The sequence below is a fragment of the Alligator mississippiensis genome, chromosome 1, assembly GCF_030867095.1.
Source record: "Alligator mississippiensis isolate rAllMis1 chromosome 1, rAllMis1, whole genome shotgun sequence".
Classification (NCBI taxonomy): domain Eukaryota; kingdom Metazoa; phylum Chordata; order Crocodylia; family Alligatoridae; genus Alligator; species Alligator mississippiensis.
Window position 1 is genome coordinate 449,229,777 of NC_081824.1, and position 22,722 is coordinate 449,252,498.

Below are 22,722 nucleotides of genomic sequence, written 5' to 3' on the forward strand. Positions count from 1 at the left end.
GGTTAAGAAAGCAGTGGCAGTGGGGACCTTCCTGGTGGGCGGGAGCAGGAGGGGACCAAAACCTGGGGGTGGGAATTTTGATTGGGGAAGGACAAGTGCTGCTAAGAGTTAAAACCATGCAAGTGCTGGTGTAGGGGCAGGTACAGAAGATGGTGCTGGAGTGGGAAGGGGAGACAGTCACCATCTGGAACATGTATGCACCGGGGGTGACAGGAGAGAGGATGGGCTTGTTTAAGAAACTGGGAGTGTGTTGTGGGGGAGGGGGACAGAGTTGTGGTGGGGGATTTCAACTGCATCAGAGAAAAAGGGGACAGGGTAGGGGAAGAACATGAGGGAGAACTGGATGGGACAGGGAGATTGCTAGGGAGATGGGCACAGGAAGAAGGACTGAAAGGTATTTGGAAAGGGGAGGCTGTCTGTACAAGGATGGGGCCAGGGAGGAGGAAAAGATCAGGGATAGATTTTGTGTTTATGTCAGAAGGATTGAGGGTGCAAAAGGACATAAGGGAAGTGGGAATGTCGGATCATAACATCTTAGGAGTGGAGATCGGACAAGGAGAAGCGGGGAAGGGGGTATGGAAATTGATTTTGAAAGACCTAGAAGATGGAGAGAGATGCAGGGAATTAGTGGAAGAATATAAGGGATGGAGAACATTGAAAAAGTAGTTTGAAACAAAGTGGGAGTGGTGGGTAATGGTGAAGGAAAGGATCAAAGAATGGTTTAGGAAGGAAGGGGGGGGGAGAGCAAAGCAGACAAAGCACAGTTTGATACAGAAGCAGCAAGGAGTACAAGGATTAGTAAAGGAAGCAGAAGCAGGAGAAGATGTAAAAGAGGAACTGGGGATGGCATGGAGGAAGGTGGAAGAGTGGTTTGAAAAGAGAGGAAGGGAAAGAATATTTTTGGCGCGGGCACCGTGGGTGCAGAAAGGAGAGGAGTGGAGTGGATGTTTTGCAGAGAGGGTTCGGAATGGGAAGAAAGAAATGAAGGAAATAGTAACGGAAGGGGGGCAGGTAGTAAAGGAGCAGAAGCAGATCTTTTAAAAGAAGTAACAAGGTTCTATAAGGACCTGCATAGTAAAAGGGAAAAAAGAGGAAGAAGAGATGGCAGAAGGGGAAGAAATACAGCAAATGAAGGAAAAGGAAAGGGAAGATTTGGAGAAAGAGCTAACAGCAGAAGAAATAGAAGAGCGTCTGAAAGGAATGAAGACAAATAAAGTGCCAGGGGTGGATGGGATACCAGGGGAGTTTTACAAAAAATTTTGGGGGTGGTTGGGGACAGACATAAAAGGAAGTGTTTAAAGAAATGATGGAAGGGGGAAAGGGTTTGCAGAAGGGGTAATAGTATTGTTGTATAAAGAGGGGGAGAAAAGGGTTGGCAAAAGACAGGGAACATTAAAATTAAATCAAATCAGTCATATTACCAACCCTTCTGTTCATGGGGTGGGTACACCCTCCATTGTGCAGACAAGCAAGGCAGATACAAAAAGGAATTGTGCGCGTTTTTCTGGGGAACTAAAGGGAAAAAGGGGAGCACATAGCGAGATTTATAAAGCAAGGGAATTAGGGCGGTGGGGTTTTCTAGAGGTTGAAACATTTGTATATGGGCATGGGGTGGCAGCATTAGTAAGGGAGGCATGAGAAGGGGAAGAAATAGCCGGGAAGGTTGCAAAGTATTGAGGAGGCAGAGTTCTGAGGGCATGGGGGATATTTGGAGAAAGATGGACAGGAACGTGGGCACAGAAACCATCACAGCACGTGGACAGACTGGCGGCATTCGCAAGAGCACAGGGTTTGGAAAAATTGGGGCTGGAGGGACTGCAAAAAGCAAGGGTGATCTTCAAAACAATTAGGGGTAAAGATGGATTAACAAACATGAGGGATTCGACATGGGAACAGGTGAGAGGTGTGGAAGGGAATAGCAGATGAAAGATGGAAAGGGGTTCATGGGGAAGTAGCATGGTGTATAGTGAGACGGGTATTATCAGTAAGGGAAGTACTACATAGATGGGGTCTGGTGAGATGGGCGGGTGCCCTGGAGAGTTCTGCACACAGGAAGAAATGGTTCACCACATCTTCTGGGAGTGTGCGTTTGCGAGAGGTGTGGGGAAAAGTAGGGGAATTTCTAAAGGGAGATACGATACCCTTTGTGCCCAATCCTATGGAAGTGCAGTGTATAGATTGGTTAAAAGAGGAGAGAGGCAATGGGAACTACTGGTGATCTTGATGGGAATGAGGGTGGCACTACAGAAAGCAATGTTTGTTGGTAGGGAAGGGGGTATATTTCCTGGAAAGGGCATGCACACAGCTAGGATATTATGATATCAAGGATTACATTGGGGGAAGGACAAGAAGTGAAGGGAATAGGGTGTGGCAAAGCGTTTGGTGGCAGGAATTTCTTTCATCCGGCCAAGATAGGGAGAGGAAAAGTGTCGGGAATCGGAAGAGAGATAAATGGAAAAGGTGGGGAAAAAAAAATTGGGAAGACAGCAGTACAAAACATTGAATTCTGCATCACAAATGATGCATTACGAAAAAAAGTGTTAACTGGAAATAAAGTGGGGAAAGATGCAAGATGACATTAAAAGGGGGGAAAAAAAGTCAATGTATGGATTGTATATAAATAAGAACGGGGAATATGAGACAAAGGAATTATATATATGAAGGAAATGAGGAACAAATGGAAAAAGGAAAAAGACTATTTGTAAAGATGAAGAGTTCTGAGAAGATTTAAAGTGATTCAAGAAGAGATATGGGAAAATGAATTGTCACTGGCCTGTTATTGCACTTTCTGCAGGACCAGCACCAACCCAGTCTGGTGGATTGCCAGAACCACAGCAATAAGAAGTGAGCTGACTAGCAGCTTGCTTTTCCTTCCTCCAGTGCAGCATGGGTGCTTGTCTGGCATGACGAGCTAGGGAAGGCAGTGCTGCCAGTGCAACCGGCGCTCTTCCAGACGTACAAGCGACCGCGCCGCTCAGATGAGTAGCTGAAGGGTCTTACGGTTTGCCTTACCCAATAACGTGAAAATCCTGGCTCAGGCTAGTAGCTGAAGACCTTGGGTCTTCCCTCAGTCAGAATAGGGGAACACCTGTGCTCCGAGGACAGAACATGGATAAACACCCCCAGGTCCCAAGGACGTCTCGATCCACTGTCGAGAACCTGCAAGGCACGCATGGAGACCCCAGTTAGGGTGGACCGCTGACTAGGCATCACAGAGGACCCTCCCAGGAGGGTGAACCAGCAAACACGAGCCGGTGACAAACCCCTCCACAATGTCGGGGTGCCGACAGGCGGCTGTTGACCCCTGGCCATTGATTGACCCCCAGAGGCAGAGGGACTCTGAGCCCAGAACCCCAGCGGACAAGACCCACCTCCCGGCAGAGGACCCCGGATCCCGAGGACACTCCCCAGACAATGGTTGAGCCCCCTGAGAAACGGCAGACCCCTCCAAACTCCCACAGCCCCTCGGTGCTAACAGCGTACCCTGAGCAGCGATGGCCCGCAGACCCTGGTGGTCCCAAGGAAGACCCCTCCCCCCCCAAGACTCCCACCGTCCCCTGGTGGAGGAGCCCCGAACCCCCAACACTAGATACCCCTACAGATGACCCAGGGGGAGGTGCAGACAGGGCAGTGCTCATATTCCTCCTCTTCCCCCTCCCCGAGAAGCTGTCATGCCCAACCTGCCACCCACAAAGACAACACAGGTCACACAACGACATGCAATAACACCTACGTCGCTTCCACCAGCTCTGCCTAGCATTCTTTTGCACCCTCTGTGGCACCGAGTACGAGACCCTGAAGCTCCTGAAGAAGCACCACAAGGAATACAAAGGCCACGGAGCCGAGAGAAGACCTGGCATGCTGCCACTGCCCGTCAGACCCAAGCCACAGTGCAAAGACCAGCCACCCTGCTAACAACCCCCTGAAGGTCTGGTCCAATGGATCCCCTGATGGAGAGGCCTGCCCCAGAGATGCCACCACACAGGTCTAAGCCCAGGGATCCCCGACCAGACGTGATGCCCGAACCAGAAAGTCCTCCTCCCGGACCCCCAGGGCCACCCGACGCCGCTGGCCCACTGAAGATCCCAGAGCCACCCGAAGACCACAGACTGCAGCCACAGAGGCAACCCAGGTGACAGTGCTGTGACCCGGCACCAGCCTCCTAGCTCCAGAAGCTCTACTGGACCAACCATCTCAAGGCACTGAGAGAGATCCTGGAGGGACCGTCAGCTTTCTGCCAGGTCCCCCCAGAGACTCTGTTCAACTACTTCAGCAGGGTCTTTTACCCCGCAGCAGAAGCCGCCGCCCCACATCCTGCAACCATCGAAGTGGACAATGCCCAGAGGACCAGGAAGCAGCATGCGGTGGTGTGGCTGGACATGTCCAATGCCTTCGGCTCCATGCCCCACCGCCACATCTTCAGCACCCTCCGTGAGCTGGGCCTACTGGGTGGCATCATCGTGGTGCGAGAGCTCTGCCATGGATGCACCACGACCTTCTGTGCCACTGACGTAGACACCACGGAGATCCTCATCCAGTTGGGGGTGAGACAGGATTGCCCCCTCAGCCCCAGCTTAGCCATGGAACTGCTCCTTTGAGCCACAGCCTGCCCCAGCAGGCTCCTCCTGTATGGCCAGAAGTTGAGTGTCCTGCCCAACACCAATGGTCTCGTTCTCCTCATCCCTGATGCCACCCAGCTGCAGCAGATGCTGGATGTGATATCCAAGGCGGCCAAGTGGATGGGCCTGCGCTTCAACGTCACCAAGTGCATGTCCCTGCACATGGACAGCAGGCAGAAGAGCCGCATCCTGGACTCCAGCCTCACAGTCCAGGGCCAGGATCAGGACAGAGCTCAGGACAGAGATGAGGCACCTGCGTGATAGTAAGACCTACTGCCACCTAGAGACGCCCACCAGGCACTGGTCCAAGCAGATACCACAAGATGCCACCAATGGGATTGTGCAGGATGCCTGCAAGCTGGACTCATCACAGCACTTATCTTCTGCCAGGGGGCCAGCAGGGAACACCTTCCTCATTCCCCACGTCGTATTCATCCCGAGAGGCTCGGCGGTCCCCAAGACCCTCCTCAAGAAAGCGGATGCCAATATCCAATGGCTGCTCAAGAAGCAACTGCACCTGCCACTAAAAGGCCAGCAACGAGGTCCTGCACATACCCTACTGGCAGGGAGGTGACAACATCCCCCTCATGGGAGACCTCTGCAACATAGTGGTGGTCACATATGCCATTTGCCTCCTGACCTGCCCAGATGCCATGGTAAAATGTCATTGCTGCCAGCACCCTGGAGGAGATCACCCACAGAGGATCCCGAGACAGCCAACTGGATGCAGCTTGGCGACCTTCCTCAGTGGCCCGCTGGAGGGCGAGTTCAGCAGAGACAGCAAGGACTTTGCATCACCGTGGACCCGAGCCCGCAACACCACATGCCGCCTTCAGAAACACATTGGCTGCTCCTGGATCTGAACCAAGGAGTGCCAAGAGTCTCCCTGGAACCAGCCCTGCATGCCGACCGCATCACAGTGACACCCTGCATGAGGACCTTCCTGGAGCGGTTCCTGAAGGACCCCAACCGAAACAACTATGCCGGTGACCTGAAGGCCAAACCCAACCAGGGTAAGGTCTTTGACATCACCTTGAAGTGGGACTCCAGCAATGACTTGATACCCAGCAGGAGTGTCATGCACTTTGCAGACTGGCACTTCCTCTACCACGCCTGCCTCAACTGCCTGCCTCTGAATGGGGCTGTCCACTTCGGCCACTGGGACAAGAGATGCCGGTGATGCGGCTACACAGCGGAGACCCTCCCCCACGTGCTGTGCAGCTGCAAGCTGCATGCCAGAGCCTGGCAGCTCCACCACAATGCTGTCTAGGAAAGCCTGGTGAGGGCCATCCCAGACACAGCAGGGGAGATCTCTGCGAACCGCACTGTCCTGGCCTGAGAGCCAGATGTGACCCAACAATCAGCATGAGCGAAGAGGCCAAGAAGGGCACGATCATGGACGTAACCATCCCCTTCAAGAACTGGCGCCAAGCCTTCACCAATGTCCGGGCTCACAAGCGGGAGAAGTACACCCCGCTGGCCAACATCTTGAGAGGCCGTGGCTATAACAGCACAGTCCATGTGGTCACTGTGGCAACGCTTAGACCCTGGGATCCCAGCAATGAGATCGTCCTGCGTGCCTGCTGCATCTCCCACCCCTATGCCAAACTGATGCCCTGCCTCATGGCATCAGACATGATCCACTGGTCCCACGACATCTACGTGGAGCACATCACGCGCTATCACCAGTACTCCGACCCCCCAGACCGACTGTCACTGGACTGGACTCAGGGGACCACCTGAACCTGGTGCTGCAATTGATAGACTTTGAGCAGAAGGTTCAAAAATGGACCACCCCGGTCCACCGGAAGAGGAACCCTGCAATGAGACTCTATATATTGACTGAGGAAACGGTCTTCAGCCTACTCTCTCCATTACAGACCATTGTACTGATTTGTGTGCATCTCTCCTCTGTCTTGGTGTTGCAACCCCCCTGCCTCCCCTTTCCCCACCCCCTGGCTTAGTTGGATAACATCATATTTTTTTAAACCTAGTTGAATTCCCCTCCTCATCCCCCATCCCTCTTTTGTTAGTCCCTCCCTCAGGCGGTCTATATTTCCTTACTGGCTTTGTCATCTTTTTGGTTCATAACTCTTAACATCCACTAATAAAATTCAAATCTGTTCTTATCAGTTTAATTGCTGATAACATCCTTGATGGGAACACTGATGCATTAAAAGCATTCTTGGCACAGGGAGAGGGCCTCCAGGTTTGCTTCAACCACTCCAGGTATCAGCCTAGTATTGCAGTGCTGCTGAGCCAGATGCCTGCTCCCCTACTAGGGGAACTCCCCACTCAGATCCAAGAGCAGCACAGGCCTGGGCCTGGGGCCTGAGTCACTACTCCTGGGTGACCACTGGGGGTGGGGAGGTGGGTCAGGCCCTATGCAAATTGGGGCCAGCCAGTTCACAGGGAGGCTGGAAGGGGCTTAGGCCAATGCATGGGTGCACACTCACCTCCCTGCCAGTCTGGCAGATGGCAGGCTGGGGCAGCCCCTGTTGCCAACAAGTACAGCAGCCTGCCTCCCTACCCCCCAGCCTCTCCAGGAAAGCCGCCTAAGACAAGACGCTGCCTTCGTTGAGCATTAGAAATCACCAGCACCAGCCAAAGCAAGAGGAGCAAGGGGGGGAAAAGCCAAGCCAATACACAAATAGCCAATCCCAAGAGCAAGTAGGCACGTGACTGGCAGGAATGAAGGAACAGGCAGCACCTCACTGGTTGCCTGCCTGCCAGGAAGCCTCGCCCCAGAAATGCAACTGTGCCCTACAATGCCCCACCCCACCACACACCTGCAATGCCACCCACAGGGCCACTGACTGACTGTGGCTTTCCTGCAGGGGAACCAGGCACTGTGGGACTGCCACCCAACCACAGCCCCATCCAGAGAGCCTTCAGGCCCTGCCATGGCCAGGCCTCATCTTGGTGGGCCAGGGCCCATCTTACCCTCAGCCCTGGTCCTCTCTGACCTGACCTCACTCATCAGGCCCCCTCGGCCCCTGGCCCTGATCCACCTCTGGCCCTGGGCAGCTAGTCTTGAAGGCTCATATCAGGGCAGCCGGGGTGAAACCCAGCTGTTTCCTGGCTTGCCCAAGAGGGACCCAGGAGGATGGCAGAACAGGAGAAGACAGCAGAGCAAGATCCAGGCCAGACATGAGGGTGATCAATGGAGCAGAGACCCACAGGACTGCAGTGCTTTGAAAAGGTCAGGTACCTGAGGGGAGCAGGCCATGGGAGCAAGAGGTGGTGGGAACCCCAGGGTAGGTCAAGACCAGCAAGCTCATCATGGGAACTCCCAGCAAAGATGGAGTCCAAACCCTGGTATTCAATAGTTATAGGATTTGGATGGGGTCATGGAAGGCATAGGTAATTTTACATGCACAGGTGAGACATGGATGGGATTTATCACCTTCCTTCAGTAATTTCTTTTGGGTCACCCCAGGGTTATTTTGGACAGCCCAAACTACGTAGTAAGCGAGGGGGCACTTGAGGTTTTTTTGTTCTAGGACTGTTTGCTTTGGGTGTGGGGAAAAAGGCTAATACTTGTCTAACAAAAATAACATGCATCATGTGCAAGGAGGAGGGATATATCCCTTGGGATTGCCAGACCTCATACACAAAAATGGGGAAAGCGGGGAAGGGGAGGGAGGAGGGAGGAGGTGGAATCTGAGAATGAGTGTGAAAGTGATATGAAAGAATCAATGGGAGACGCGCACATCTATGGAGCTGGGTAAGGAGGAAGGAAGGATAATTGAATTGGGGTCAGGGGTGGTTATTTGTGGAATGAAGCCAGTGGCTCAGTGCATTAGAAGGGATAGGGGAAGAAGGGGCTGGAAGAAGTGAAGATTTGTTGTATATGGATGATGTCACTATAGTAGTTTGGGGTAGAAGGTCAGTGGAGAGAGTCTTGGGACATGTAGGGAGTGACAGGGAGGCATTGAGAGACATGGGTTACAGGTGCTGGGGAATCATTTAAAAAAAGGGTTGGGGGTACATTTTGAGATGAAGGGGAAAAGGAAGAGGGTGTGGGAGGAGTTGGGGGCATGGATACAGAAGGTGGTGGGATTGTGGGGTACAAGGGGATTATTTTGGGGGTGGGGGAAGGTGGAATTGGGCAAGCAGGTGCTGCTGCCTATTATTTTGTTTACGGGGAGGGTTCACCCTCCTTCATGGTTGCAAGTGCAATACATTTTAAAGAGAAGTTGGCATTTTTTTGCGTGGGGGGAGGGGAGAGGATGGCAAGGGGGAGATTTGTAAAAAACTGGTGAATTGGGGGGCTGGGGTTACTCAAAATAGAGCTTTTTCTGTAAGTGCATGTGGTGGCTGTGACTAAGGGAAGTGAAAAAGGGAGAGGGGTTATTGGGGAAATTGTTGAGACTGGGGAGAGCAGTTGTTTAGGGGTTACAGTTGTTGGCAATGAGATGGATGGATTTACAGGCTGAAAGAGAAAGAAAAAGAAATGATACATTATGCTAGGATGGGGTTTTGTTTTGTTTTTTTTATGAAGGGCAGAGGGACTAAAGAAGCTAGGCACAGAAGGGTGGGACAATGCAAAACCAGTATTTAAAGTAATAAGCAGGGGGAAGTGACAAGGTGATGGATGTAGGGGATCGATCAAGGGCATAGGTGAGAGGTTTGGAAGGGGATAGTAGGTAAAAGGTGGCATTTATTACCAAGTAAGGGGTTGTTTTTATGGTTAAGGAATGTTTGCAGCTGGGGTATTATTAGGCATGGGGATATATGGGAAAGGAAGGGCAACTGAAGCAGTGAGTATGGCAAAATGTGAATTGGGAAGAATAGTTTGCCCCTACAGGGGATTGGATAAGAAGATTGGGGGCGGGGGGGCGGCAAGTGTGGTGTCGAGGGATGACAATTATGATAAGGGATGTGTAAGAGGTGAAGCAGTGGGGATGAAGTTAAGCCAGTTGTAAATACATACATACACACTTTTGTTAAATGTGTTACAGATAACAGAAATCTTTAACATGTTGGGTATATGATTTTCCAATGTGTAAGGTGACATGGAACCAGGTTGTGCAAGGTATCTGTGGCTGAATGATAAAGGGTTGTAGATGCTTCTAAATCTGGAGATGGTTTTGTTGGGTTTTGTGTTGCAAGGTGGAAAGTTTGGTTGAGGTTGGGCATTTTAAATTCGTTACCTTATTAATAAAAGAAAACCTGTAAGCATCCTGGTGGCACATGAAAATTACTGCATCTGGGACAGAACGTTTTAGGGAAAGGAAGGCATATAGTGTCTTTTGGGAGAGGCATGCAGAGGAATTAGCATGGAAGAGACAATTAACAGAACTGCGCTTTCAAGCCAGAGCAGACTCCCATGAAAGAGGGCTGTTTTAAGAACCTTCAATGATGTAATTGAACTGGAGGACATCCAACATTGTCTGGAGGCTAAAGGAAAAAGAGAGTCCTTTGGGTGGACAGAGCTTTCAATAAGAACAAAATATGGACCGGTTCACGGAGATCTGGAATGGCGAGAGATCATTGAGGAATCAAACATCTTTCTTCCAGCTTCTGTTTGGGTCCCCATAGGGAATATATCTATTATTTTGGTCAACCAAGGTGACGTAGTAAATATAATGGACCAGGGCCCATTGAAACATATTGTCAATGGACAACAAGTTGCTGATGCTGTGGGATGGGGTATAGGGCAGGGGTATGCAAGGCTGAAGTAATGTGCAAAAACATGTTGGGAGGAGGGGCACAAATTTTGAAGAGTGCCCCCACTCATAAGGAAGGAAGTGTCAGAACGGGAGGGAGAGAAGATGGAAGGGGACAGCAAGTCCCTGGTATCCCTTCAGAGGATGGAAACATTCAGTATGGGAAGGAAGATGGCTGGGAGAGTATTAGAGCTCAGGACAAAGATGAATTTATTTGAGGAAGTAGAGAAGCTGGCTACATCAACTGTAGAAATTGTTGTAGAGCAATGGACAGCCACAGTAGAGGAGAGGGAGGCAGGAGAAAAAAGTGACAGGAAGTGCAAGGGGCATGGGGTTAATTGGTGTAAGTAACTATTTGGAAATTCTGTTGGGCAGGGAAAGGCTTTGCTGGAAACATCATGCAACCATCCAAAGAGTGAAAGTGGGGATACCAAAGCAAAAACGGGAAGAACAAGAGAAGAGGAGTGAGAAGGGAAAAGATATAGGGGAAGAAGCAAGACTGACAAATGGTGTAAGTGAAATCAGGAGGAGAGTCGGGGTGGGGGCAGCTTTTCTAATAGCCCGTCAGCTATTGGAAGCTAGGCTTAAGCAACAGGGATGTGGAGGGTGGGGGTTGAGAAGAAATGGAGGTATGAGGGGGGAGGGAGGAGGACACTGGGGGAGTAAGACAGGGGAATGCATTTCATATTGTGGAACATGAGAAATTTGCCGAGATGGAGGTAAATGGGAGGAGATTAAGAGGGTACTAAAAGATAAAGGACGTGCTAGTCCTTCAGAAGCATAGGATAGGATGAGGAAAAAAGGTGCTGGGAATATGGGGAGGGAGAGGTTTGTCTAAGACAGGGAAGGTAAAGCTAATCAAGTCTGTGATCTTACCGATCCTGCTGTTCATAGGGTGGGTATACCCTCCATCGTGGAGGCAAGCGAGGAGGATACAAAGGGAATTGTGTGTGTGTTTCTGGGGAAGTAAGGGAGAGAGGGTAGCACGTAGGGAGCTTTATAAAGCGGGGGAGCTAGGGGGATGGGGTTTTCCAGAGGTGGAAACGTTCATATATGGGCACAGGGTGGCAGCATTAGACAGGGAGGCACGGAGAGGGGAAGGAATAGTGGGGAAATGGGTAAAGTACTGGGGAGGTAGAGTTTTGAGGGAATGGGGGATATTTGGAGAAAGGTGGACAGGCGTGTGGGCAGGGAAACCATCACAGCACACGGATAGGCTGGCGGCATTTGTCAGGGCAAAGGGTTTGGTAAAACGGGATGGAAGGATTACAAAAGGCGAGGGTAATTTTCAATGCAATTAGGGAGGAAGATGGATTAACGGATGTGGGGAATTTGGCATGGGAACAGGTGAGAGAGGTGTGGAGGGGAATAGAAGACACAAGGTGGAAAGGGTTTCACAGGGAAATAGCGTGGTGTATAGTTAGGCGGGTGCTATCAGTCAGAGAAGTACTACACCGATGGAGGCTGGTGAGATCGGCAGAAAGCCTGGGGGAGTTCTGTACAAAGGAAGAAAATGGTTTTTGGGAGTGCACGTCTGCAAGAAGGGTATGGGGAAGAGTAGGGAAGTTTCTAAGGGCAATAGGGTGGGCACAGGGGGTGTCCTATGAGACCGCAGTGTATGGACCAGTGAAACAAGGCAATGGGAAGTGCGGGTGATTTTGATGGGGATGAGGGTGGCATTATGGAAAGTGAGGTGCTTGTTGATAGGGAAGGGGGTATGCTTTACACAAAGGGAATGCGTACAGCTGGGGTATTATGAGATTAAAGACTACATGAAGGGAAAGGGAGAAAAGGGCAAAGGGAGTAGGGCATGGCAAGGCGTTCGGTGGCAGGAATTATTCCAGCCGGCCGGGATAGGGTAAGGGTAGGGAAAGAAAAGAAGGGATAGAGAGGAGGGAAAGAAAAAGCATCGGGAAGTAGGGAAAGGAAATGCGTCGGGAATCAGGGAAGGTGAAAACCAAGTGAGGAAAACAGTAATACTGAAACAAAAACGAGTTGTGTATGCTATAAATAAAGACGTGTGGAAAATGTGGTAAAGGCAAATAAAAAGAAGGGAAATATGAGACCACAGAGAAAGATTGTGTAAAATGTGAGGATGCATTATAAATGTTGAAAGTGTCCCAAGAACCTGTATGAGAGAGCAAAAGGTATTGTCATGGATTGCATTGATGATTATGTAAGAGGAGGATCTGGTGATCCAATTGTGAAGAAATTGTGATGGAGAAAGGAGACAGGAAGTTCCCATGGTTGTGTCATGCATTATTGATTCACGTATGATATTGTTTATTGTGAGATATTGACAAAAGGAGGCGGTGTGGAGAGATAAAGAAATATTTAATATTTCCTTAATAAAAAAATAGAAGGCAGAAAGCGTGCTGTACAGCCTACATGAAGATCAAAACATCCTCTAGCAAGAAACAAGTCACGGGGCATGTCATTAGAAAGAGCATTAAGGCAAAGAGCAGCGAATAGCGAGGCAGCAGGAATAACCTGAAGGCACAGTAGGGATCACCATTAAGATGGCTGCATTACCATGCCCACATCCCTCCTCTCAACATCCCATGGTGAAATCTTTGCATGGCTTCCACAGATCATCCCCTTCTCCACAGGGGCATTCTGATCAGGGTACCACTTCTTCCTCAAAAGAGGGAAAGACAGAGCTGGCAGGGACCACAAGAGGTCCTCTAGTCCAGCCCCTGCCCAAGGCAGGGTCATCTCTATCCACGGTACCATATTACTACTAGAACTAAACCAATGGCATTGTCACACACCCACAAATCATACGACCCCAAGATGTCCTTTTGCTTCGCCTGTGGCAATAGTAACCCATGTCCTCCTTCTGCAAGGGTTGTTAAAAGATGCTGAATGGCACACAAGGAAGAGGTCCATGCCCCTGCTACAAGAAGGCACTCATCCCCACAATCTGTACCCATCTGACCAAGGGGTAAAACTTCTTCCTGACCTCAAACTGGGTGACCAGCTTGACCCTGAGCAAAGGGGCAAGTCCCTCTAGCCAGGAACCTACAGGTTTTACTTGAGGAAGGAGTATTGGCAGTCTCCAGCCTTGGTGACAGTCGCTCAGCGCTCCTGAGGAAGGAATATACCTACCACAACACACAGCAAAGGACAAAGAAAAGAGTCTTTCCCAGCCTCATGCTTCTGGGCTTCACTGGTTGCCTCATGAGACACAAGCAGAGTAAAACATAGGCACAGTTACTCCTAGATCATTCCTGATCAATGTTTACCTGACCTCTTTTTCAACACCCCCAGTGATGAAGGCTCCACAACTTCCCTCAGCAGTCTAGTGTACTGCTGCACCCTTTTAACAGCCAAGTCCTTCCGGCTATCCAACAGTAGCAAGACCAGCCCTCTGTTCATGGGACATGAATAAAACAAACCAAGCCTTTCCTGTAGCCCTCTTGATGACATCCAGGTCAGTCCCGAATGCCCTGCCCCACTCCACAGGCATTAAGAGGCACTGGAGCACAACTTCACCTCAAGCTCTCCCTCCTTGACCTCATCCTCTACCACCCGCTCTCATGACAAACTGCTCAGTTCCTTTCCTTCAGCACTATGCACATACTGCTGAGACATCAGCACTATGTGCCACCATTCCCACATATTCCTAACACAGATTTACAGTGCCCGCCACCCCTTACAAGAGCTCTTTACAGCCCCTACACTCCTCCAACCACATATTTGTATTTCCAGAAGACCCATCATTACACAACATTTCTCCATACCCACCACCCCTTTTAGCATGAAGTGGTCAATAAAGCCCAAGGGTAAAACATCTTGGGCACCATCTAAAATACAAATAAAAGCATGACCACTCCTGTGCCACTCTCCACCCTTGTCTTCACTCTCTCCCTTTCAAATCAACCCTTTAAAAATGCCATCCACAGGGATGGGCCAGGAACCACTGAGAGTATGACAAAAGCCAGCAGAGGCCTACCGTTTCTGGTCTGGCTTCTGTTAGACTAGGAAGTGGCTTCAGGAGCTTGACTGCCTGGATGGCCTCATTGAGCCCAGGTGGGACCAGGCTTCTGCTCTGACCTTGCTGAGATGCCACCTGCTCAGGAGATAAGATCAGATTGAGAACCTGCAAGTCCAGGGCCCTGATCTGGCCTCCTTACAGTATATGCAGGCATTGTGCTAGAAGTGGGGGCTTTTAGGCTAGCCTTCTTTGGGTGGCTCTGACAGAAGGCTCGTACTAGGTCAGGGGCTCATGCATTTTCTGCAGGTTGCTAGAAATAGTCTGCCAGTCCATAACCTTGCCAGTCAAACACATTAATACCATTTCCTCCCTAACTTCTGGTTGTCAATGGTGATTTTTTGAGTTGGAATTCCTTATGCCCCCAGCCAAAGAGGATGGTTTGGGGACTGCCAGGAATAGGTTGTCTTTGTGCATAGATTTGCCAGGGAGATGTAGAAGACAGGGTGGGCACGCAGAACATCAGATAGCTACAAGCAGAAGGACACCATGTTGGTGACTGCAGAGATGGCATAGAGTCCTAGATACCCAAGATCTTGCTTGTCAGAGTTGAGAGGTGGCTTTCAGGTATTAGGAAGAGAGCGATTCTTTACTCCTACAATGGACGTGGAGCCCCCCCCCCCGAGCACTGTTTGTAGCCTAAAACTAGACCTTCTTGGCAGGCTAGTGGTGGTGCTTCACGTCATCATGTATTCATTGCAAGTGGGTTCCCAGTTCTGTGACTACAGGGGTGGAGATGTTGGACAGGGCTGTGGGGAAGTAGGGATGAAACCCACACTTGGCATCAAGGGGCTGCACTGGCTGGGTGACAGATCCAAGTTGTTGTATGCAGATATAGACACGGGCAGGAGCACAAGCCAGTCATGGTGATGGCAGTTAAGGAAGCCTCATTTAGCATTGCTCCAGCACCTGGTTCTCCCTTGTCTGCCAGTGTTAGACAGACTAGAGCTCCTGCTCTACCCCCAAAAGGGACAGGAAATCCCACATGTTGGACATGAACAGAGGGCCCAAGACTGATACAGTACAGGTAAGCACCCCATGCAGCCAAAACAAATGTCCAAAGTTACTGGATCCAAGTTGAGTGGGATGCCCACAATGACTACTCCATTGTAATGGGGTTCACCCTGTGCCTCACTAGGAGGCACCTCTCTTTGCAGAAACACTTGTCCATTAAGTTGTCCATAGCACCCAAGCCCACAAGGACTGACAGCTGTACTGCTAACCAGATGGCATGGGCAAGGTCCTTGTGCTCCACAAGACTAGCAGAGGCCCAAAGCTCACAGCTGGTTCTTCTAGGTCTCCCACAGATACAGTTCCCTGGATTTCTAGAGCAGTAGATCTTCCTGGGGCACTAGGAGACCTGGGATTGTGGTGTGGGGTCCCCTCTCATGGCCATCTTTTCCACACACTCCTCTGGAAGGCAGTGGTAGATCCACAAAGAGCTCAGTCAAGGGCCCCAAGCAAGCAGGGGACTCAACAGGAACAAGTTCATCCTTCAGCTCCTCACTAAGCCTTTGGCAGAATTGCCACAACTTCAATCACCTCATTCCACTTGAGGCCAGGGGCCTACCACTGACGTGAGCCACTGTGGGCTTTAGCTGGCTGCCATGCTGAACATTTTAGGGGGCTATTTTGGCAGAGATTAACTGCAAGGGGTGGGCAGGTGCCTATGGGACTTCTTCCCTGTAAGGCTTGGATGGACAATTTGAAAGACTGAAGCCCTCGAGGAGCAAGGAAGCCCAGGTCAGGACTTCTCCCTGCAAGCAGGCCAACCATTAGTCCCATCTTGGCCTGGTCTGTGGAACAGATGATGGGGCACAGTGGAAAGAGCAGGCAACACTGATCCAGGAATCCCAAAACACTTCTTTGGATCTGGCTCAAGTGCACTGGGAGTGGGACTTGTGGTAGCAGCAGCAGTCTTCTGACAGCAGGGCCCCAGCCAAGGCTCGATTGTTGCTTCATCTCTTGGGGATGGTTTTGCTCAGCATTTGCCAGGCTCCAGCTTTAGCCTGTGCCCCTTCCAGGCAGTCCAACAGCTCTGGTTTTTCCCCTCTAGCTGTTCAAACAGTGCCTGGAGCTGCTGAACTGCCTGCTGGAGATGGGCCATCATTTCTTGGGATTCAGGGGGTTGGAGGGCTTGCAGGGATTCTCGGGCAGAACGGAGTTTGTATTTCTACTTTGGGTCCTGCCCCACAGCTCCAAAAAGACTGCTCCAGGTAAAAGGTTGGGACCGAGGCATTGGTGGTCTGGCCTAATGATTGGATACTTGAAGCATGGAGGGCAGTCCAAAGTGGTTTCCTAGGGACTGGGGGTATCAGGGGGTCGGTACTGGAACTGGAAGCCGCTGTCAAGATGGAACAGGGCCAAAAGCTGCAGCCAGAGACAAGGTACTCCCCCTGCATCTTCTTCCAGGGTACCCACAGATTAGTCCAATTGGTAGGCATCCTAACTGGTCCCTAGCATGATGTTCTCCCACATTCATTTGCACAGTGATCCATGTCTGAGCCAAGGCTGAGGTAAGCCTCGCTACCCTTCATGTATCTCATGGGCTCACCCGGGATCCTGTTACTGGGGGCCATAAGTTTCTCTTTCCAGAGGTGATGATGTATATGGGCACCTTGGACTGGAGGGGAACAAAAGCTCTGTTCAGTCAGCTGCCTCACAGCTGCTGTCCAGCACCTGCAGGAGTTCATCAAGTCACCCTCAGAAGCCAGGAGGTTTAGCTTTTGGTCCTGGGCCCTTGGTAAGCCTCCAATGGTGGGACTTGGGAGGCAGCCTCATTTCAAGTTCGGAACAGCATTTCACCATTATGATCAGGAAGTGACAGTGTAGTTGTTGTAGGCCTTGGGGACCATGTGTGGAAATCTGGCCTGATATCCCAGCTCCTGGAAGACGCATGGCTAAGGCACTGAGCCAGAGGCCTGCACTGATCTCCACGTGGACACCTTGCTGTCTGGGTGCTGTCGTGGGTCATCAGCAGCCAAGCTGCATTCAACAGCCCTCGCTGGACATGAAAGCTTTCTGGTTCAGGCTACAATCCACCCATTCACTGCCCAGTCCATGATCTGAGCTGTGTTGTGGCCCAGCATATTGTTTACATTTAAATATGGTGGAGCAAAGGGTGATGGGCCCTTCAGGGATGCAGATGGTCAGGCTCACTGTTTTTGTGGATGAGCTAGGTCATTACCTTCTTCCAGGACTTGGCCATGCAGCCAGAACTTCCATCAGGTGGCCAGAGACATCAGCACAAGGCCGTCTGGGTCCCACTTCGGTAGCTGGACTCAGTGCGGTCTTGGTCTGGAGCTGTAGTCCATGTCCTGCTCTAACCTCCACCTCTTCCAGCAATAAGCTTAGCTTGGCAGACAGCTTGAGGGTAACTGGCAGCAAGGGTCCCTGAGGCAGGTCTGTAGATCACATTGACAGGCAGCAGCCTTCACCATTGAGGACACCACCATAGTAGGCAGTCTCTCCTGCAGGGACTGTGCAAGATAACCTGAGACCCACCAGATCTCACTGCCTTAGGGAAGACTGAACAGTCTAGTTTCTGGATCCCAGAGCTGGTTGCTGATGTGCAGGCCAGAGCTGTGGTCAGTAACTGGAGCCACACAATGACAGGTGCAGACAGTGGACCTTGCACAAGTTGGTATTGGGGATACTATGGGCTTATGCTGATCTAGAGCAGCATAATCTACACACTACCAAGCCATAGCCTGGAAAAAAAAGAAGGAAGTCTCTTGGTTGCGGCCAACAGTAATGCGCTAGACGAGGAACAAGGAGTTGTCTCTTGGAACGTGTTAATAGTAGCTGAAGGCAACAGCTGTAGTGCCCCACCACCTATTTTTATATAATTAGCCAGTTGGTCTCCAAGTGATAAGGTGTTCTTGCTAACCCCATATGGTAATCCTCCCTTCAGGCCCATCATGGCCATTTGCAATTCTTATGCCATACTACAATAGCATGGCTCAAGCAGGAGGCGTCCAAACTGTTTCTAGGAGACCAAGTGAGCCTTACAGATATTACCGTTGTTTCATCAGTCAAGGAAAGGAATAAATCAACTCATCCAACTAAGCCAAAGCAAATAGAGCAAATGGCCTAAATGATGGCATACTTAAGTAGACCATCCCAATACACAGCATCATGCCTTTGGCTTTAAAGCCTTAGTAACAGCAACTGATCTAACCAGATGCATCTGTTAGAGGAAAATATATCTACCCACGTGTCCAGTTCCTTGGAACAAAGCTTTTTTCTTTTCCATAATTCTAGCAGCTTTGTCAGCATGGACCATAAGTCAGAGGCGAGAAGAACACACAATAGGTGCAGGCAACAGCAGCAGCAGCATTCCACGATGGTGTGGGGAAAGATACAGTTCTGGAAGGGAGGGTTCTGCATCTTGCACAGAAAGGTGAAAACCCCACCTAACTGACACCTTCACAATCCATACAAGAACTGCTTTGCTTCAGTTCCAAGAGGTTCCAGGGAAACCAAGCAATGTCAATAAAAACAGGTCACAGCCTTTGCGATGGTACTGGAACAAGCTGTCTCTAAATACAGGGCACAGACTACAAGGGAAAGTTCGAGAACTTCCCAGATTCTAAGCCAGCTGCTGCCAGTGCGTGCTACCTCCCTCCTAAGTTTCCCCAGTTGGTGCAAGTGAGAATTTGTTGTGCACTTGTGGGTTGCTGGACATGCACTGCAACAAGCATGTGTTCTCTTGCTTTGGCATGTAACAATAAGGCATCAGACTGAACAGGTCACCTGCTCCTTTTCTCAACTGAGGGGTGGCAATTATGGGAGCCATGACTGTACCTTAAGTCTTTGTCCAAGCCTGCAAAAGAAGTCCTGATCCCTGAAGGGCTGCAGGCTCATCTCTTCACAGCGTGACAAGTCCCAAGGTTTGGGGAACAGGTGGCTGGCCCACTGCTGGAGAGAAGAGCAGTTGCATGCGACTCTGGTCTCTTGTTACAAAGGCACCTGGGATGGCTGTCCATCTTCCACTGCCTTAGTTAAGCAACAGCTGACAATTCTTTGGTCAGTCTGTTCCATGAAGTTTCCAACTTCCAGCAGACTGCAGACTTCCCAGGTCTCTTCACCCAGCTTCAAAAGCCTATTCTGCAACTCTCACTTTAGCCTCGCAGCTTGAAGTCAGGCCTGAACTGCTGGAGATGGAAAGAGAGAAAAAGAGACAAGTGTGTCAGTAGCGTTAAGGTGGTTGTTACAGCCTTATGAATGCATGAAGCAAAGGAACCTTATGCCTATGAAGCTAAATATACTACAGGTTTTAGTGGCCACAAACTGGGACTCACTTCACTGGCCATGGCCAGAAGCAGTCAAGTCTGTTTTGTATCCAAGATCTGAATCATCCCAACTAGCAGAGCAATGCCCAGGCTTTCAATACATGAACAATACAGATGCAAAGTTCAGATGCAGATGGACGTTGCCCAGACACAGGATTTCTGTTTTGGGCTCACTGTAGCACCACTATGGGTATGTGTGTACACGTGTTTTACAATCAATACGTTATAGTACATATATTATTAATATGTTACAGAAAATTGTATCTTTCTACAAGGAGTACATGTATAGTCCTCCCCTGCCATAGAGAAAAAGCATTACGTGTTTTCACAAGATTTTGCACATGTACCAAACTACCTACTCCTGGACAATAAATGCAGTGCTCTAGGATGCTTGTACACATGCCAAAACTAGCCTTCAAAAGTGGCTTAATTGCCCTTTTGCACCACTTTAGTGGTGTAGCCGTTTACACACTTGGCAGCACGTCGCACTTTCATTTCATGACAATGTACATTTTAAAGCAAAATATGCTGTGAACAGTATAGAAGGAGAGGAATTCAAGGCAGGTATTTCAGGGCACCTTGTGAAATACACCTCTCCTTTGAAAAGAGCTGCTAGGTACTTGGTTTCACTGGGCCCCAGGGGCAGTTGTAAGATCTGGAAAGGTGGCAGGGGAGGGGGGGGAGGGGCTGCCACGTCGCTCCATAACACAATGACTGTTTCTACAAATGATAAAGAAACTAAAAGCCTTGCTAATATGCTATGGGTCCAACCCAGCCTGGCCACAGACGGAGCAGCTCTCTACACTCCCACATACGCATCCCTGAGACCCTCTGCAGGGCCCCAAAATGCCTCCCTCTGCCCTTTCTGCACTGCCCTGCCACCTGCAGTGCCCCTTGCCTCTTCCACCCACCATCCCCTCTCACTCCTCCAAGTCCTGCCCTGCCTTCTCTCCATCCCATAAATCCACTATATCCTGCACATATGCATCCCACCATATCCCAGCTCTCCCGACTCCTCACTGCCCACCCCCAGCTCACTGAGCCCTCCCAAGCATTCAAACCTCATTGTAGCTCCTCATATCCCCTGGCTGCCCCCCTGCCCACAACCCCTTTTCATCCACCCAAAGTCTTCTCCTGCCTCCCAGCCTCACCCCCCAGCACCTGCACACCTCCCTATACCTGCAGTGCCCCAATCCTTCCTCCCTATGGGGCCTCCTGCCCCCCAAAGTCCCCTCATGCTAGTGACCAACCCTCATCCTGCAGATGCTCATGGCCTTGCAAGTCCCTTCTCTAGAAAAAAAACAAACAAACAACTCTCCCGAACCCTTTCCTTCAGAGACCCTGACCATGAGGCATGTGGGGACAGGACTTCCCCCTCCCCCCACACATCCCCCCTCCTCCTTACACTAGGCCAACTGGCTTCTGTGCTCCACAGACAGAGACTAAGCTATCTCTGGTATCCCAAATGTATCCGACAAGCAGCATCCCTACTGGGAGAATCAAATCCACCCATCCACCTCTGCCAGGCAGCGTTTGCATTATAGCTCAAAATACCACCTTTCCCTTCTATACGGCATGTGGGGGGCAAGGAGGTGTGTATGGGGCTTGGTTGGGAAGTGGTTGTGTGGGGGGTGTGCAGGAAGTTGTACGGGGTGTGGGCATGGTGGGTGGGGAAAGACTATGGATGTGTGAGACCATACAGGGCGAGTCCCCAGACAACCCCAGATCCTAGATCTGCATTCAGGGGCAGACGGTGTAGACACATTGGCAAGATAGCATGCAGCTCCAGACATGGGCATGATAATTAGGGGCTCCTCCAAGGGAGGAGGCAATGGGCCCAGTTTGAGTTTCTTGGAAAAATACATTTCTTCCTCTCCACATATATAGCAACATAGCATCCATCATAAGCTTCCCTTTACATACCTTACAAACAATTTGAACTCCTACATAGCCATTACTACCAATGCACCCATCTCCCTCATACCCACCCACAGACTTTATCCTAGTTCAAAAGCAGGAAAAGCTAAGAGACTATTTGGGTTTCACATTGGCCCAGGACCTTTTTGCTTTCTGGTACTGTTGCTGCTGTGGTGCAAGACCCGATTCTCAGTCACCTATTGGCAGGTTATGTGGAGCAATATAAAAGTGAGTAAGGAGGAAGTTGATTTTCATATTTCAAATAGTCAAAGGACTTTCCAGCTTCTTAACACATCACCCATTCCAAGCCTTCCTCAAACAAAGACAAAACAAAACAAACAAAAAACCAAAGCCCAATCCTTCAGCTTTAACAAGCAAAAGCAGGGCTCTTCCCCTCATAACACAAGCCCAGCCCTTTCTCCTTCCTAGCTATTAAAGCCACCCCAACCACCTCCCTTATGCTCTCTCAGCTAGCCCCTTCACTGTTTCCACCTGCAGGGCCACCCAGGGGCCTGATCCTCTCCACCTGCACCTCATCACCAATTCAGGCTGTCTGCACCTCTTAACTCACGTGGTCCCTTTGGAGAATTGCAGTAATACTTCTTACTCATTATTGGAAGTCCAATACTATGTGCTCAGTGTATTTTCTCTGGGAAATTTGAGACACACTCATTCATTAGGGGTTATTTGGCCTCTAATTTACTTCTGGCTAATGTCACACACATTACAGATTGACTAATGACCTGCTGTAGTCTCATGGCACACCTTAAATGAGCTGGTAATTCAAACACATTTCCTGACCACCTACTCCACAGCACAAGGGGCTAGGACCCTCAATCCAAACTGGCAGAAGGAATAGGTATACTCCCAAGATTCCTCCTGTACAAATTAGAAATTGCAAAGGCACAGCTCATCTGGTCCCCTTCTGCTACTGCTGGAGTGTCTCCCTTAGGCTAGTGTCCCACTCACCCCCAAGAACATTTGTTAGCAGTTCCGACAGCTGGCCAATACAAGGCTGTGGTTATCTACCACAACTGAACACAATTAAAGTCAGGGCAGTCACTGTAAACCTTCTGGATCAAAGCAATGGGCTCCCAACTCTTTTCAACAAGAGGCTTCCACTCAGTGGGGATCTTTCAGTTATGGCAACAAAGGCAAAGCAAAGGACCTTTTCCTTTATGTGCCAGATGTTTGTGCTGTACGAAAGGAAGTGTTTTTAGATTTTC

At 50.2% G+C, this 22,722-nt stretch overlaps 1 long non-coding RNA gene and 1 other non-coding gene across 3 annotated transcripts in view; one reads left to right on the plus strand and one right to left on the minus strand.

Moving 5' to 3' along the window:
* The window catches only part of LOC132248305 (uncharacterized), a 44,830-nt gene that overhangs the window by 20,549 nt on the left and 1,559 nt on the right, over positions 1–22,722 (minus strand). Inside the window, exons 2-3 of one of the 2 annotated variants that reach the window (XR_009459475.1) lie at positions 11,168–19,441; positions 3,013–3,159 (exon numbers count right to left, since the gene is read on the minus strand). This is a non-coding gene — a long non-coding RNA (uncharacterized LOC132248305). Of the gene's footprint in view, positions 1–3,012; positions 3,160–8,699; positions 19,442–22,722 lie in introns of those variants that run through there. The other variant, XR_009459478.1, reaches the window with a different exon arrangement.
* Positions 6,707–6,893, plus strand: LOC132247938 (U2 spliceosomal RNA). Its single transcript, XR_009459324.1, has one exon. It is a non-coding gene; the product is annotated as a U2 spliceosomal RNA (small nuclear RNA).